Source organism: Setaria italica, chromosome VIII (assembly GCF_000263155.2).
Source record: "Setaria italica strain Yugu1 chromosome VIII, Setaria_italica_v2.0, whole genome shotgun sequence".
Taxonomy (NCBI): domain Eukaryota; kingdom Viridiplantae; phylum Streptophyta; class Magnoliopsida; order Poales; family Poaceae; genus Setaria; species Setaria italica.
Window position 1 is genome coordinate 9,777,756 of NC_028457.1, and position 6,000 is coordinate 9,783,755.

Genomic DNA, 6,000 nt, shown 5'->3' on the forward strand with positions numbered 1-6,000 from the left:
AGAAAATCTATATTTGAGTTTTTAGCTAAGTTGGGTATTCTCGATATGGTTTCCAATAATCAAATAAAAATCACTGAAATTCGGTCTGAATTCTGAAATCTAAATAGTTGTATTTTAATTAATTAACTTGAAGTATAGGTGCCTTGGTATTAACAATGTGATGCAAATTTGGATATACAAATCTCAATGCAAATTTGGATATAGAATTTAGACAACTCAAATTTGGCTCATAGGGAAAAAAACTCAATGTTTATGGATTCATAATGCTTAGTTGATTTATAAAGGTTCATGCATAGTGGGTACGGTCAAGATTGTATTCATCTTGACCGAAATAGCTGTCAAAAAGCACCGAAAACATTAAAGCCCATAACTCTAGAGTGGAAAACATAATATTTCACAATTAGTCACTGTTTTTTATGCTTCACTTATATATTGAAACTTTTTGCGCTTGACAAGCACAGGTAAAAGCCTAGTGAACATGCGAACTGAGCATAGCTCAGCTGGCAGGTTTTCTTTTGCTGGAATCTATCCACCCGAAGTAGTCCTCGATTCGGCATGAGTACTTGCATTTTCCTGTATTTATTCCAAGATTTAACCGGCATTATTCTTTCAGTGATAGGCAATGTGCCTATTGATAGCGAGTTGCCTATGGTGACTTCATCAATCTTGATATTTGCTGGTTCAGTCTCTCAGGGGTGCTCATAGTCATAGGGGTAGGATTGCATGCATATGTGTATTCGTAGTAGTGAGTGTGCATGCATGTATATGAGTGTCTTCCTCTGATTGTGTTCAAAAAGAACTAGTGAACACTAAAAGTGTTTGAACTCACATCTTATGAAGATAGGATTCATTTAGCTCATATCACTACAAGAATTTTCATTATTACTGACAGTTCTTTCAAGTGATCTACAGTGTCTAGAATGTAAGTTGCGCAACAGTTTTTAGCATGTTAATTAGCTAATAGTGTTTGTAGTACAATTTTCCATTACCCCTCACGGTTTTGATGAACTGCCAACAATATAATCCCCTACAACATCATCCCACAGTTTATAGTTAGTGAACTAAATATGTTAGAACTGTTGGCCATTTATACAAGGAAACAGTTGGGAAAAAAGTCGAGTCTCGTAGTGTGTGGCAGTGTACCATGGGGCTCCTATAGAATCTGTGGAAGCTGGTACCCGTTTCTATACCTATTTATAAAACGAGTAAGGTTTTTGCCGTAACTTTTGCTTTGGTCCAACTTTTATCATTGACATATGGGTCCAACTTCAATTTATGTCATGGAAAGGTGGGCCTTTTGTCCAGCGACTCATCCAACCCTTTTCCTGACCACAAGCTTTCATGGTTCTCTCCTCCGAGCAGAACTCCACCAAGTTGATCCCGAATTTGTTTCCAGCTCAAATATGGAACAATCCTCCTTGAAACTAGATCAAATCAAGCCCCAAAGCACAAATCACGAATGGGATACGATAAGAAAAGAGATTGGCGTTAGGTGCTCAATAACAGGTAGTGGTCCTGAGATGATGATGCCGAGTAATGGGCCCACAAAAGGAGGTGGCCAAGCGCATCGTAGACGTCGTGGACACCAGCATGGTTAACGAGACCCGCCACCTTGATGGTGCCACCTCTCCCTCTTCGCTACAACTAGAGAAAGTGTCGGTATATTCATTGTTGCAGGACATCTCACTTTGCGTTGTTGTGCTTGGCACGGGCCCTGCATGCAACAAGCCATGCTTGCCCACCTATTCACCATGCAGCCATGCGCACCGGCCATCAAGCCCTCGCGACATCATGCAGTTAGCTATTGATCATGTGCGATGTGCTGCTATTGTTGCATTCACGTAGTGTGATTTCAACTATGCTGCCGCTATTTGTGTCAATCTGCACTAGATCAAGAGAGGAGAAGAGTCCAAAGAGAGTAGAGTAATAGAGCTGATATGAGAGAGAGATAGGGTCACGGGGTTTGACGCACACGCCGCTCGGCCCAGGACTCCAGTGTGCCAATAGATCGGCAAGGAATATGATGATAGGCCTTGGGCATATCTTGCTGCTGACGGACATCGCGTGCATGCATGATTTTGATCGGGTTTTCATTCAAATAAAAAATTTAAAAACCAAAAACCACATCATAGAAAAATCGAACACGCTAAAAAAGCTAAAAACTGAGAAAATTGGTTGAAATGTGGGTTTAATGTTTTTCCCCCGTAAATTCAAAAAAAATGAAGGTAAATGTGTAGTTAAAGGTGGAGATAAGGGCCATTATATATACAATTGACGTATATTGTATGCAGTAGCCAAATAAATAAATAAATAAATCGTATATGTATATGGCCTTCACCCATAGCTTTGCACGGGCATAGTTGCTAGTAGAAGATAAAGTCAACATTTCAAAAAACTAAACTAGGTTCAACATTTTTTTCAAAACTAGATCAACATCTAAAACACAAGACTCAACATTATCTAAAAAGTAAATCAAAATTTTGTACGAAAAATATTATGTTCAACATTTTTCACTGTGTAGTTCAATATTTTTACAAACTAGATTCAACATTTACTCAAATAAAAATCAACATTTCGAATTGTTTTTGTTTTACCTTCTTCACCACGGCAGCAATCTGGCCGACCAGCCCGCCGGGAGGAGGCCTACGCGCGCAGGGCCATCACCTCGACCAGCCTGGCCTGTATTCGTCGAACACACTCCTCGACAAAGCACATAGATTGGAGAACCGGCGAGCCTTCATTCATGCGCACAAGGCCACACTAAGGCCCCATTTATTTCCGCGGTCCGCTCGTGGTGCGGCAGCCCATAGCGAATAATCACTATACCACAGCCCCGAAGTAGCAACTTCGTTGTGGTCGGTATAAGTCGTTATAACGACAAATATTGGTCGGTACAGAGTTATACCGACCACAGCTATTAGTCGTTATAAGTGGCGTCGGTATAAGTCTATACCGACCAACGAATTTATACCGACCAATAGTCGGTATGCACTCTACGCATTTATACCGACCAATAGTTCAACGCTCTTAGGAGTTTATACCAACCAAAAGTTCAACAGGATCATTTGGATATATCAAAAAAAATCCAAAACAAAGATTAATCTAATATCCATGTAAACACATCCATCACAAAGCAAGCGAACACATTAGCTATAAAAGCTTTCATTCAATTCATATAACCACATAACAACATCAGGCTATGTGTGCATTATGTCACAAGAGGAAGATAGTAACATTTAATGTAGAAAACAAGGAAAAGATTACATACATAGACAACTAGTGCTCTAACTACTACATATCTTCTCGATGAACAACAACAGCTATTCCTCTTGATCAGGCTCTCCCTTTTCCTCGGCTAGGTCTACAAATTCATCATCCTCAATTATCTGCATCCTTTTGAAAGCCTCTACAGTAGTATCTGACTTCTCAGCATGACTCCACCAACATCTTCCACCTTCATCCCTGTCCAACATTCAAAAAACAGAAACTGAAAAGTAGGACAGTCAATGTCACATGAGCTGCAGCCAAACATGGAGACAATATTCAAGGAAACTTCAAAGAACTAAGAAGAAATACAACTATGCAGTCTGATAATATCAAATGACAGATTCAACATGTGGAGCCAGTTCTAATGTCATTAAGAAAGAGATTCTCTGAGTATGAATATGTGGCAAGTCCATTTATCATGCCATCTACTGTCATTGTCTCCAACCACTAACAAGTGTTTTAAGCATTAAAATTATCCCCAAAACATCAAAAACAGTCTTCAGACCATCAAAAACTAAAATATCTATCTTCATGGGATCCAACATCATGAATGCACAAGATACATCAGGACAGAACCATGTACCAACTTTGCATCTATAATCATTTATGTTATTCTGAAGATATAGTTTCAATAGGAAAAGAAGGTACTATTGACTGTTCCATGTACCAACTTTGAAGATATAGCTAAAGAAAATTCAGATATAATTAATGGTTTATACTACATGAACAAGGTGAACAAGGACCACTGATACATGTCAGAAACATATCAGTAGAACGTGAAAAAGGTAGCATAAGAAACATACTAGGCACTAAGTGGCTCGGACGATGCAATCGTTAGCCCATTGTCCAAGCTGATTGAATCTGAAAAAGAGAGTTCAATTACCCTTCCCTGCTGACAGACTGGACCAACACATGAATTGCATCTGAAACAGATACTTGAACAAGAGCACATGGAGGTATACATTCCCTCTTTCATGTTTTATTAAAGATTTAAGGATAATATATAGTTCCCGGTATAATATCATATTGCTATTCTCTAACAGGTTAATTCTTTTCTACTAGTGACATAGCACAGTAAACTTAGCTATTTTCTCCTTAACATTCAGTTTAAGCAAGAGGTCAAATATACTTAAAATAGTACACACTATACAGTGATTGCAGGATATAGCAGTTCTAGCTCCTAAAGATATCCATGAGAAAAGAACCTATCGTTTAAACCTTTGACTTCAGAAATATGCATCATGGTTCAGAAAAGACATAATACTTACAATGGATAAAATCCACAGCTCGACAAATATGCTCAAGTGATGGGGCGAACAGGTTGTCCCTTGTGGGAATTTCAAGATGATTGATACCATGAGACTGAAAAACAGAATTATATAATTGTCTAGATAAGAAGGAATTATTATAAAACTTGTGATATATGGTGATGTACAGAACAATATCTTGCTATCTCCCTACTTCATGTCTACCAGTGCCAATTTTTCCAGGCGATTTTGCTGATTGCATAATGCATAACAAGGCAATGAAATGACATATACCATTAGATAGTCTGGCACCTTATATTTTGCAGACACATATATGATAATGAAATATCTGCTATTTGTACAATGAGTTCAGCTTGAGCTACATATTTCCAACATAAGTGTGCCTGCAAGTAAATGGCAGTAACAACCTTCAGAAGTTCAGAGTCTAACATGGCGTGCTAGCTGCAGTGATATACTCCCTGTTTCACTAGGTGTATTTAGGTTTCTAGAAATTAAGCAATCCAATTTGGTACTCCCTGTTTCACTAGGTGCTACCTCCCAACAGAACACAACTTACCAAATTCTTTTGCTAACAGTATACAAAATTGAACACAAGTAGACTGCAGACCCCAAGATTTAACCTATTGGACCACTAAATCAGCAGATGTATTCCAAAAATCAAACATACAAACAGCAACTCGAGGCACAAGCCAGTGAAAAATTGACAAATCAAAACCTAGCAGAACACAAACCGAACCATGCCCAAGAGATTCGGGCGGCACCTAGCTCTCCGGGAGGCGCTGGGCTGTAGGTTCAGGCGGCCGCCGGGCTTGAGGACGGGGCGGCACCGGGACGGGACGGGGCGGCGCCGGGCTTGAGGATGGGGAGGCACCAGGTACGAGGACGGGGCAGCACTGGGATGCAGGTTGGGGCGGCGCTGGCTGCAGGTCGGGGCGGCGCCGGGCTGCAGGTCGGGGGAGGTGGAGCGCGCGGAGGGAGATTTGGGAGAGCCACGAGCGCGGGGCGGCGATTTTGGAGGAGAGGATCGAGGGAGATGACAATGGTGGTGGCGGCCAGTGCAGTGGGTGCCTGGGAGAAAGAGGAGCTAGGGTTTTGTGTGTGCCGAGTAACCGGTGGGCCGAGTTCTGTGCGCGAGAATGGGCCAGAAGTGCGGTGGGAAATGGGCCGAATGTATGCCGACGGATAGTTGGATGTATACGTTGAGTTATACCGACCAATGATTCGATGGAATATCTAAATATATGTACCGTCGAATGATGAGCCGTAATAACGTGATATACCGACGAATGGTCCATTGCTCAGCTATACCGACGAATGGTCCATCGTTATTTTCAGACTTATACCGTCGGATGTCCGACGGGATATTGTGGTTGTGGTATAGTGAATCCCGCCGAATGGGATGTGTGTTGATGCTCGTTACTGACACACTTTTAGTACCATTTAACTAGTATTTTCAGGCATATTC